The following is a 12,964-nucleotide window of genomic DNA, read 5'->3' on the forward strand; positions in this document are numbered from 1 at the left end:
TATACGTATATATATACACCATATCTTCTTTATCCATTCATCTGTCGTTGGACTTCTTGGCTCTTCCCACAGTTTGGCTATTGTGGACATTGCTGCTATAAACATCGGGGTGCATGTACCCCTTTGGATCCCTACATTTTTATCTCTGGGGTAAATACCCAGTAGTGCAATTGCTGGATCATACGATAGCTCTATTTTCAATTTTTTGAGGAACCTCCATACTGTTTACCAGAGTGACTGCACCAACTTGCATTCCCATCAACAGTGGAAGAGGGTTCCCCTTTCTCCACATCCCCGCCAACATCTGTCGTTTCCTGACTTGTTAATTTTAGCCATTCTGACTGGTGTGAGGTGGTATCTCATTGAGGTTTTGATTTGGACTTCCCTGATGCCGAGCGGTGTTGAGCACTTTTTCATGTGTCTGTTGGCCATTTGGATGTCTTCTTTGGAAAAAATGTCTGTTCATGTCTTCTGCCCATTTCTTGATGGGATTATTTGTTCTTTGGGCGTTGAGTTTGATAAGTTCTTTATAGATTTTGGATACTAGCCCTTTATCTGATATGTCATTTGCAAATATTTTCTCCCATTCTGTCAGTTGTTTTTTGGTTTTGTGGACTGTTTCTTTTGCTGTGCAAAAGCTTTTTATCTTGATGAGGTCCCAATAGTTCATTTTTGCCCTTGCTTCCCTTGCCTTTGGCGATGTTTCTAGGAAGAAGTTGCTGTGGCTGAGGTCGAAGAGGTGGCTGCCTGTGTTCTCCTTTAGGATTTGGATGGACTCCTGTCCCACGTTTAGGTCTTTCAACCATTTGGAGTCTAATGTGTGTGGTGTAAGGAAATGGTCCAGTTTCATTCTTCTGCATGTGGCTGTCCAATTTTCCCAACACCATTTGTTGAAGAGACTGTCTTTTTTCCACTGGACATTCTTTCCTGCTTTGTCAAAGATGAGTTGACCATAGAGTTGAGGGTCCATTTCTGGACTCTCTATTTTGTTCCATTGATCTATGTGTCTGTTTTTGTGCCAGTACCATACTGTCTTGATGATGACAGCTTTGTAATAGAGCTGGAAGTCCGGAATTGTGAGGCTGCCGGCTTTGCTTTTCTTTTTCAAGATTCCTCTGGCTATTTGGGGTCTCTTCTGGTTCCATACAAATTGTAGGATTATTTGTTCCACTTCTTTGAAAAAAGTGGATGGTATTTTGATGGGGATTGCATTGAATGTGTAGATTGCTCTAGGTAACATTGACATCTTCACAATGTTTGTTCTTCCAATCCATGAGCATGGAACGTTTTTCCATTTCTTTGTGTCTTCCTCAATTTCTTTCATGAGCATTTTATAGTTTTCTGAGTACAGATCCTTTGCCTCTTTGGTTAGATTTATTTATTATCTTATGGTTTTGGGTGCAATTGTAAATGGGATTGACTCCTTGATTTCTCTCTCTTCTGTCTTGTTGTTGGTGTATAGGAATGCCACTGATTTCTGAGCATTGATTTTATATCCTGCCACTTTACTGAATTCCTGTATGAGTTCTAGCAGTTTTGGGGTGGAGTCTTTTGGGTTTTCCACATACAGTATCATATCATCTGCAAAGAGTAGGAGTTTGACTTCCTCTTTGCTGATTTGGATGCCTTTGATTTCTTTTTGTTGTCTGATTGCTGTGGCTAGGACTTCTAATACTATGTTGAATAGCAATGGTGATAGTGGACAACCCTGCCATGTTCCTGACCTTCCTGACCTTAGGCGGAAAGCTCTCAGCTTTGCCCCATTGAGAATGATATTTGCTGTAGGTTTTTCATAGATGGCTTTTATGATATTGAGGTATGTACCCTCTATCCCTGTACTCTGAAGAGTTTTGATCAAAAAAGGATGCTGTACTTTGTCAAATGCTTTTTCTTCATCTATTGAGAGGATCATATGATTCTTGTTCTTTCTTTTGTTAATATATTGTATGATGCTGATTGATGTTGAACCAACCTTGCAGCCCAGGGATAAATCCCACTTGGTCATGGTGAATAATGCTTTTAATGTACTGTTGGATCCTATTGGCTAATATTTTGGTGAGAATTTTTGCATCCATGTTCATCAAGGATATTGGTCTTTAATTCTCCTTTTTGACGGGGTCTTTGTCTGGTTTTGGGATCAAGGTAATGATGAAGGCCGCCACTTTTAAAGAAGCAAATCTTTGTCACTGACTTAAGAAATTAAAGATATGTTCTAAAAAGAGTTTTGGCCTCCATTTAGGGGAACATACTGCTTTCGTATTATTTGATACAAAGAGTAACCCTGGACCTACATTTAAAGAAAATCTCATATAAATTTTTTTTAAGATTTATTTATTTATTTATTTTAGAGAGAGAGCACAAGTGGGAGGGGCAGAGGAAGAGGGAAAGAGAGAGAATCTCAAGCAGACCCCACACTGAGTGCAAAGACAAAGCAGGGCTTGATCCCACAATCCTGAGATTATGACCTGAATGGAAACCAAGAGTCAGAAGCTCAACTGATTGAGCCACCCAGGCGCCCCTCATATAATTTTAATTATAAATAACATTCATTAGACTTGATTGATCCTTAATTCATATATTTTGATCATTTTCTACTTCATCTGCTATTTTCAAAAGAAATCCTTTTTTGTGTGTGTAACACCAAACAGGCACACCTAGCACATGTATTCATATATCTCGTTAACCAGAAGCTATGGTTGAGTAAATGTGTCACTGTTACTGCACAACAACATATTTAAGGCCAATACGTACTTGAGGTTCTTGTCATTTATTGTATTAAATGTAGTATAGTAAGAATCCTAGTTTTAAAATTAGAATCGAAGGTTTAAATGTCTTTACATTACTCACCAGCTTGGAGGCTGGGGCAAGCTCCTGGACCTCTTTTTATTGATCGTTTATTTGTGAAATGCTTATAGTAATGACATTGGCTTATTTTGCAGTTTGAATGAGACTTTATAAATTGAAGTATATAGAATACCTGGTACAGAGTAATATCCCATAAATACTAGTTGATTTGAAATCCAATTTTTATTGAAACTCACATAAATGTATAATTCCAGTCAATAGAATATTAATAATAGTATTCCATTCACCAACCATGCCTAAAGATAAGTATTTACACAAACTTAGCTTAAGAAAAAAGAAATACTGAGATCATAGACTGAGCTTTCCTTATTTTATCCAAATCTTTGATATTTTAAAGGTAGAGCTAAAGAACTGGCCATATAATGCAGAAGGCTATTTTATGATCTTGTACTCCAATGCTTATTTGTGTCCTTTGTTAGATTTCTATGAAAGTCTAGAAGGTGGGAAACAGAAGGCAATGCAACTAATAATAGTACAGCATTGATCATTTCTTTTTACAGCACAACTGTTTCATCATAACTTGGTTATTAAACAGATGAATTAAGCAGATGTCAAAATAGACTTGAAGCTCCAGGGACTTCAGCTCTGTAAAATTATGTTATAAATTATTCCTCCCCTGGGAATGCTTTTTTCCAATTGGGTATTTACTATCACAGATAATGAATAAAGATCTATAATAAATAACAGACAAAATAAATGAATAATGAAAAACAGATAATATTGTTTGAAATGAGAAAGTAAATGCTTGAGAAAACAAAGCATAATCATAAAGCTATATATTCTAAAAAAAGTAAACATAGAAATATTAACACTTTGTGATGTCTAAGTGTAGGTAGCAGCATATTTTCCAAACTTTTGAATGAGAAAAGAGCATATTGCTTGGCTTATTTATTTGTGTCTGACATATCAAGGCACAAGGCCAAGTCAACTCTACATCTCTGCATAATACTCTTATCTGCCTATCTGCAGGTTTAATTATTCTGATTTGGGGATATATATGGTTAGATGTCAAGATATGTTGGCACCATCATGATTTTTAGTTAAATATGCATGTGCATGGGAGATCTTTTAATTTCCAAGAACTTAGTTTTCATATTTAGTTAAGGAAATAGCTTGTACCTGTTTGTTTTATTTAATTTAAAAAAATTACTTTAAAGCAAGTTCATATGTCGGATTAGGTAGATCTTATAAAGGCATAGTATTATTGTTAATTGTAAACATCTTATCAGATAAAGGGCTAGTATCCAAGATCTATAAAGAACTTATCAAACTCAACACCCGAAACACAAATGATCCAGTCAAGAAACGGGCAGAAGACATGAACAGACATTTCTCCAAAGAAGATATACAAATGGCCAACAGAAACATGACAAGATGCTCAACATCACTTGGCCTCAGGGAAATACAAATCAAAACTACAATGAGCTACCACCTCACACCAGTCAGAATGGCCAAAATGAACAACTCGGGAAACGACAGATGTTGGCGAGGATGTGGAGAAAGGGGAACCCTCTTACACTGTTGGTGGGAATGCAAGCTGGATATTAGATACTAGCATCTGTTATATGCTCTATACTCTTCCTATTTGTCGCAATCCAATGAGATTATCTCTACCTTTCAGTTAAGTAAGTGGATATATTTAGTTCTTTTCTTTTTTTTTCTTTTGGAAGATTTTATTTTTAAGTTGGGATTCGATCCCAACGAAGTTTGTAGACATTGTTTTACATGGCCTTAATCCTAGAAAGTGGCAGTATCAGGTGTTTAAAGCAGCCTATAATAGATCATAAGCATCCTACCAGCACTACCTCTTCTCCATCCACAAGCAATCTTTGTGGTCTCAATAACTCCCTAAAATGCCAACTTCTATTTTATCCTGACATCAAGTGAACCAACATGTTTTCTCTCCCCACCCACTGGGACAAATTCCCTACCCAGCTGCTTCCACTGCCTTCACTAGCACTGCCCATAACCACTCTTCTGTCCTGGCCCTAGTGACACCACGTCAGCTTCCCTTCTGCTTGTCACATTGCCAAGTCTCTCCTCAGGTCTGAGAGCTCTGCCAAACCATCTAGCTTTTGCTTCTGTGTGGTCTGAGGGAGTTGGCACAGAGTAAAGCAGTGAGTTCTGTAACTTCCTGTTGGGTTTTCTTTCACAATTAGGAAAGAGGGTTAGGAGTAGCCAATAGACATTATTTTTTTTTTTTTTAAGATTTTATTTACTTATTTGACAGACAGTATAAGCAGGGGGAGCAGCAAAGGAAGAAGCAGGCTCCCTGCTCAGCAGCGAGCCCCATGCGGGGCTCGATCCTAGGACCCTGGGATCATGACCTGAGCTGAAGGCAGACACTTAACTGACTGAGCCACCCAGACATTAATTTTTCAAGAAAGTGTCCTTCTGAGAAAAACAAAGGGGTGCTTTAAAACTCTGCAAAGTTAAAAGTTCAAACTATCACTCTTCAGTCATTGATTTATTTGGTGACCCTGATACGTTTACCACTTGAATACCCAGTTTTTTATGAGCTTATTGTTACAGAATTTTTTAACTATTATGTTTATCTGTTAACATCACAGAGCAATTAACAAATTTATACACTGATTTTGTTTTCCCAGCCTCTCATGTAAAATCCTATTTGAATGTCATAACAATTGTGAGTTTGAAAGCATTAGGTAACAGGACATGTTACTACTACGACTATCAGTACCAAGAACAAACAGCTTTGAGGCTGAGCTGAAGTTACTGGGGAGAATGACAGTAAGAAGAAAATAAAATCCTGGCAGTAGAATACAGCTGGAGTAGGCAGTGACCAACATGGGGCTTAAGGGATGACCAACATAGGGCTTGGGAATAGATACAGGGCAGGGACCAGTCAACAATGAGAGTATGAAAGGGTTGCAGAAATTCATCTGGAGGGTGGATCATATTGGTCCATAAGGAGGTCTGCCTTCAAGCAGGAGGCAAATGAACTCCATTATTTGGTGACATACCCAGACATACACCATTTGGGATAAAACAAGAAGAAGCCATTCACCATGTTTACAGAGTATGCCATTTTTTATGCCTCATTTTTGGTATTTTTTTCTCTCAGATCCATCCACACTCAATCCATCTCTACAGCTGAGCAAGAAGCTCACTGCTTCCCACAGTCTTTTGCTTACTATTAAATGTAAGTCACTGCTCACTATCCAAACCAGCTAGAGTTGGATCTATTAAGGCCTAGCCTTCCCTAATACTTGGCTACTTCTCCCTGTCTTTGCATAGCTTTCTGGAGTTTACATCGCCTGCCTGCCTAGGCCTGTTATTTTCCAGACCCTCTATGTCTAACCAGACCTCAGTTTCTCGGTCCGCCTATTGAGTCAAGTCCTGTGGCCATCCACATATTACAATTACTCTTGGCTTCTATTTTCCAACCTCTCAAGAGACTACAGTGGGATGGCTAGAGAAGAGGACACCATTGCCATGAACATTATCAAAGAACGTCTTACATGAATAAGCAACATGAAAATCCCTTTAAAGATTGAACAGAGGGCACCTGGGTGGCTCAGTTGGTTAAGCGACTGCCTTCGGCTCAGGTCATGATCCTGGAGTACCAGGATCCAGTCCCACGTGGGGCTCCTTGCTCAGCAGGGAGTCTGCTTCTCTCTCTGACCCTCTTCCTTGTGCTCTCTATCTCTCATTCTCTCTCTCTCTCAAATAAATAAATAAAATCTTTAAAAAAAATAAAAAATAAAAAAATAAAAAAAATAAAGACTGAACAGATATGAGCTCTAGGAGATTAAGCAAGTGAAGTTTCCAAGGTGCTTCCTCAGACTATACTGTTGACATCAGCATTTTCTCACTTTGATTCCTACAGGCTCAAATGTAGCTTGTAAGAAGCTATTAAACTCCCTTTTAAAACTCAGACCACTGGCACACAGTGGATAATTTTAAAATGCCGAGGAGGAAATGAAAGACATCAGTTAAAGAATGTCCTAATAGCTTTTGGCTAATTTTCCATATTTCAGAATTTTTGTTCAAGACAAATTCTATCTTAAAAAAGCTGACCCAACGTCATGGCTTTCTTGCTTGTAGGAAAGGTATGAATTTAGCAAGTATACATTGATATATCAAAAATACAATTTAGTTTTATAACTAATATTCTATCTACTCTAAAAGGCTCCTTACCAAAAAAAGTCAGAATATATACATTTATCTTGTATTTAAGCTTCTCTCATGGTTTAGATGCTTTCTCTTCTTCTAAATATAGTATCTGGGTACAGAATGAAACGGACATGGGGGAGGGACATCCAAGTCTCTATGTGGTATGTCACATCTTGCTTGGTTTCTGAGTTGACCTCTGTTGTGGCTGCTTCTGTGATGTGATGTAATTACATGGCCACTGAGTATCCTTTTGAGTTTAGGTTGTCCTGCTTGGTCTTCAGAGTGCGTCCAGTTACCACTGCTGATGTCCTGGACTTCACCCTAGCCTCCAGTCACAAAGATCTCACACCTACCATCCATATGGTTATAGGAGTCCTCCTATTGATCACCAGGGTATGTAGCACTTATGAATGGCCTCGGGGGCCCAAGATTTTTTATTTGCTTTCTCCACAAGGCCAAAATGAGATTTCACTCAGGCCCACTCTCTTTAATATATCTCCTTCAGCTATTGCTACATAAATGCTCCTGATATTTCAAATGCATGGAACTTTGTGAAACTTGCCATTTTCCCAGGTCACACCCAAGAAAGCAGAGCATCAGCCCCAGGGGTCTTTGGAATCCCCACACCTACTTGGATATTGTTAAACCTTCTTTGGGATTTGTCCTTAAGGGGAAATTCAGAACAATAGGGGCCGATTTGGGTTCTTTTTTGCGGGGGGGGTCTCTCCTAGGATCCATCTCTCAATAATCAGACAGGCTTTCCTCTCCCCACTGTCCTCGCATTGCATCCTTTTACTCCTATTCCTTCGCTCCATCATGTAAATTGCCTGATCCTCTTCAGGTTGGATGATTGTCTTGGCGTTCTGAGAAAATCATCACTTTCTCAAGTAAGCCAGGCAACTATAGAAAAAATTTCCATTATTAAATCCAAAGTCAGTGCATTCCTGTTTGCAATTGGGCCATACTTTCTCAATGATGCAATGCATGCTATTGATTCAGTGGTTTGGAGAGCTGGAAAACTGGAACAGCGGCATGGAGCGGCATGGCTGGGATGTAGGACACATTGATTCAACGTCTCAAAATCAGTATCTATGTAATTTGTCCCATCTTCTCATTTACCTCTGTATGGCATATATTTCCCACCATATAAGTACAATCACTAGACATGCTTGGCCCTTGGGGCGGGACAAAAAACATCAAACTCCAGCCTCCTCAGACCCTCCCTCTCTGTAAATGATGGAGGTCCAGATCACAGCCTCTGTCTCACCTAAGGCATGTGAATTTGTCTATTATAAGAGCACAGTTTAGTAATACCTTAATTGGGCAACAACCACAGAAAATAATTAACATATAATACATACATTTTTTTTTAAAGAAGCATACATGTGGAAGGGTTATTTCGCTACAGAAAATAGACTAAAATTAAAATGAAGCCCATACTTGATTAATAAGCATATGAAATGATAGCCTTAATTGTTTATAGAAAAAGAAAAATGCACTAATCAAGAAAGAATTACTACATAAATTACTGGGCAAACCTGCAAGGAACAGAATTCCACCTTTCAATTGTCAAAAAGCAATTTGATTCTAGAGTTGCCTCGATGGTTAGGCCTGAAGCATATTTTCTGATACTGCTGTCTAATCTAAAGGAAAACTTCGGGCTACCATTTAGTGAATGCCTGCTAAGTACCTTTGGATGAATCTATGGCATTTCATTTAGTTCTTACAACAAACTTGCAGGGCAGGCAAAGCTTCATTTTTAAAGATGAAGAGATGAAGTCCCCAGTCACAAGCAGAGCTACACTTGGACTCATTTCTGACAGAGGACAAATACCGTCGAGGTAGGATTGAAGCAAGTTCATTGAATTTCTCCAAAATCTCCTGTGGGGGGTGAGGAGAGAAACACATGCCACCACCTCCAAATACAGTGCCAATAAGAATTATGCTTTCACCTCTCAACTTATTCTTGAAATTCAGCTTTCAGTTCTTGTTACGAGCCATTTAGTATTGGTTGACTCCCATTCAAGTCAACTGATACTTCAGTCAGTTCATTAGTGAATAGACAGGCTTATAATAAAAAAAGAAGACTCTTTAGAGAAAGTGCCTCAGCAGGATTTGAATGCGCACAGGAGAGGTGTACTCTTCTTTAGGAGAATAAAGTTACTCATTGTGACCCTTGTCCTCAGCCCTGAGGCAATCTCTGAAAGAAACTAAAGTTGAAAGCAAACAGAGAAGCAGAAATAACTGGTTAAAAAAAAAAAAGAGAGAGAGAGAGAGAGAGAGAGAGAAAAGGAGGGGACACTCAGAGGTGGTCTTCTTTTGGTCCTTTCTGCTCAGAGAGAGTTACATGCAATTGTGTTTCTTTGTCTCCTACTTCTCTCAAATTCATTTGAAATACACTGTAGTCATTTTAGTAGTTCCTAGAATTGGTTTGATTTTTATGCTTTTAAATGATTTAAAAAGGTAGCACTAGGAAATGTTGCTCTGTGGCATGTTACTACTGAAGATCCAATAGAGAACAAGGATAGTATCTGTTTGTTTTTTATGTTTTGCTGTGTTTATTTTATTGAATCTTATAATATCCCCTCAGAGGATGGTGAAGGTCAGGTTTTATCATTTTCATTTACAGGCTGGAGGGAGAGTAAAGCTTAGTTAGGTGTTGAGCATACAAAAAGATATGACTTAGGCCTCTGTCCAGGATAAAATACACTAAACCAGCATTTTTCAAAGAATGACCCATGGATTCTAAGAGATATTTTTGCAAAAACAATTTCTTAATAAAATGCATTTGAGTAATCTCCCATATTGAATGCATCTCCAGATATAAACAGTATATACATTAAAGGTTCTGTGAAGTCTTGCAATTAAAGACACTAACAAAAACTTTAACTCAGCATCATTTCCTATAGTACTGTGTGTTTATTTAGTAAATATTTGTTTATATTAACAAAACACATTTTGGGAAATGCTCCATTAAACCATACCATCTCTCTTTTACCTTTTACTATAGTAGAAGACCAGAAATCCACTTGTCTCAGTAAAGGGTACATCTAAATTATCACCAAGAAAAAAGAGAAAAGGAAGGTGACAGAAGAAGAGAGGCTGGAGGGAGAGGTCCTTGAGGCCTGCCAATAGCCACAAGAACCATGAGTGATTTTGAAAGTCACCAATACTATTCCAAGCAACCCTTGAGATGATTGCAGCCCCAGAAGACATTTGATTACAGCCTTGTGAGAGTCTCCAAACCAGAAACACCCAGCTAAGCTGCACCCAGATCCTAGATCCTCAGGAGTCAAAATAGTAAATGTTTATAGTTTTAAGCTACTACATTTTAGGGTAATTTATTAAACATTCATGGATAACTAACAAAACACCTAAAGTAAAAGACTAAAAAATAAATATGAAATATTTCTGAGGACAGGTGGATACATAAATGGAAGAATATATTGGAAATAATTGATCTAATATTTATTGAATAAAGAAATCCAAAGTTGGATATTCATAAAAGTTCCTTCATGTTCATTTTGGATTAAAATAAAACCACAACTGATCTTTATATTATACAAATCCTTTTGCTTTTATTCTACTGTTTATTTCAACTTGGGAACTAGGTTATTACCCTGAACTTCTACTTAAGCATTTTCTGAATTTTTGTGTGAAATGCAGGATTGAGAGACTCGGAAGTTACACCTAACAGGGTATACAGCTGCTTGTCTACATTTCACACCACTTACATTCTTCTCCCACTGTCGTGGCTGTTTCTATGGAATGATGAGAACATCTACCAGGAAGACATTTATGGAATCAGTGTGCCTGGGACCCATGGTGCAAGAGGGAAAACAGGGAATACATTTAAGAAAATAGGGCATACCATCTTTTCCATAAGTGGTAACGATGACGTGTACTGTTGATTAAAAGATTTCTCACATGTTCCTCTAAACGAACTATCAAGTTCTTAAGCTACAAGGGCATTCCACCTAACCACCTTTCCTGGAGCTGCTTTCTTACTGCAGTAGAGAAAGAAGAATGAATTTGCTGAATACTACCATCTATACTCTGGTGGTGGTGTTTTGTACTTTTTTAAAGGTTTTATTTATTTATTTATTCGAAAGAAAGAGAAAGAGTGCACCACTGGGAGGGTGGAGCAGAGGGAGAGAGAGAAGCAGTCCCCGCACTGAGCGGGGAGACCGACCTGGGTCTCAATCCCAGGACCCTGAGATTATGACCGGAACTGAAGGTAGACACTGAACTGACTGAGGCACCCAGGCACACACACACACCCTATTTTTAATGTATCAGTTATTTAATTAGGTTTTTGTAAGAAATTTAGAACATCAATTTGTGAGAGCAAACTCCACTTGTGAGAGAAACCACAGAGCAGAGGTAGCCCTGGAGCTGAGGAACAGCTTTTACTTTTTGCAGAATTTGTGAGTCCACAGCTTTCTGCTCAACCTTGTGCTGCTCTGTATGCTGGTATTTCTCTTTCTCTGGGTCAAACATCTCATCTTTCTGGTGTCTGGGCTTTCAAAGCTTCTTCTTCTTAAAGTAAGGATCAGTGAGATGTTCAGGGATTTTCACACTACTGATACCAATTTTGGTGGAGGTGGCAATGATAAATTTCTGATATGTTCTGCACAGAGAAACTCAATTGAGTATCAGAGGTCTGGTCACAAGTAGCAAACCACTGCTCAGCTGCTTCAGGAAACCTTCCTCTTACCTCTGTGGTGCCCACTGAGGATGATCAGAATGCTGTTGAGAGGGGAATTAGCTCAAAGTTTTCTCACATGCTAACTGAAGGGATTTTTACCACAGCTCAACAGCTTTCAAGGCACATTTTCGGTAGAGTAACATCTAGGCATTTTGTGAAATTTAACCACTCCTGAACCACCATGCTTATCACCACCAAATAGAAGGAATGCCCAAATAAATGGTGCTTTATATAACACAGCAAAGAGAACCAGTACAAAAATAATTTAAATAATATTCCAAACTCTAAACCAAAATTGCATAACATAAAGTTCAGAAGAATTTCAAGTTAAAAAAAAAAAGATATATGGGAAAGGAAAAAAAAACAGCAACAACAGAACTTCCACCCCTAAGAGCAAAGAGATTCCTGCTGAAAATTCCTAACCATTATTATTATTCTCAATCTCATCTTCTAATGCTTATTAGATATAGTTTATTTCATCATTTACACAATGATTTATGGATGACACAAAGTTAAGTCTGTGTAGTAACAGGGAAGATGGCATCTATTTTATTCTCATAAGAAAAATGTTAAATCAGATGGGTTGAATTTGTGGGTCAAGGACAAAGAATCAGCAAGTGGCAGAACTAAGGTCAGTATCCATGTCTCCTAATGCTTAAAATTACACTAAGTTGAGAAGAACTAAGTTAATAGTTGAGTATTTTGTCAGGTGGAAGGGATCATTTTAATTTAATGCCACTATTAATTAGTAATTGTAACATGGGGGAATAAAAAGTAAGGTGAAATGAGACAAATTTTCCGAAGAGAGAATTAAAGTCAAAGGAAGAAGAAGAGATTTCAACAGTTATCTGTATAGTACTGATCAAAACAGATCCACTTTTCCAATATCTCTTATGTCTATCGGTCTGCAAAGTACTGGTAGGAGGTGACAAAGAAACCTGAGTAAAAGACTTTATTCAATATGGGCTGATTCATTGAATGAGGGGATACAAAGCCCCCCCAAGAGAAAAAAGAGATTACTAATTAAAGGATTTCAATGAACCATGCTGAATTATTCCTCTAATCAGAGCAATGAATGAACTGCCTAATCTGAGTAAATAAATAGGTTGCTAAATATTCCAGGATTACAAATAGCCAAGTCAACTAATTTCCTTGAATAATTACTCATTCATTTATTCAATTTCCTGCTAACTGAATAATCATTATCTAGAGAGCTTACAAAAATAAATATTCTAAGTTTAGATATTGTATTAT

At 37.9% G+C, this 12,964-nt stretch overlaps 1 protein-coding gene and 1 pseudogene across 2 annotated transcripts in view; both read right to left on the reverse strand.

Annotated features, from left to right (window-relative positions):
- The window catches only part of MACC1 (MET transcriptional regulator MACC1), a 147,814-nt gene that overhangs the window by 92,635 nt on the left and 42,215 nt on the right, over positions 1-12,964 (reverse strand). The window lies entirely within an intron of this gene.
- LOC113911617 lies at positions 11,329-11,900 on the reverse strand (annotated as a pseudogene).

This window comes from Zalophus californianus, chromosome 12, assembly GCF_009762305.2.
Source record: "Zalophus californianus isolate mZalCal1 chromosome 12, mZalCal1.pri.v2, whole genome shotgun sequence".
In the NCBI taxonomy this organism is placed as follows: domain Eukaryota; kingdom Metazoa; phylum Chordata; class Mammalia; order Carnivora; family Otariidae; genus Zalophus; species Zalophus californianus.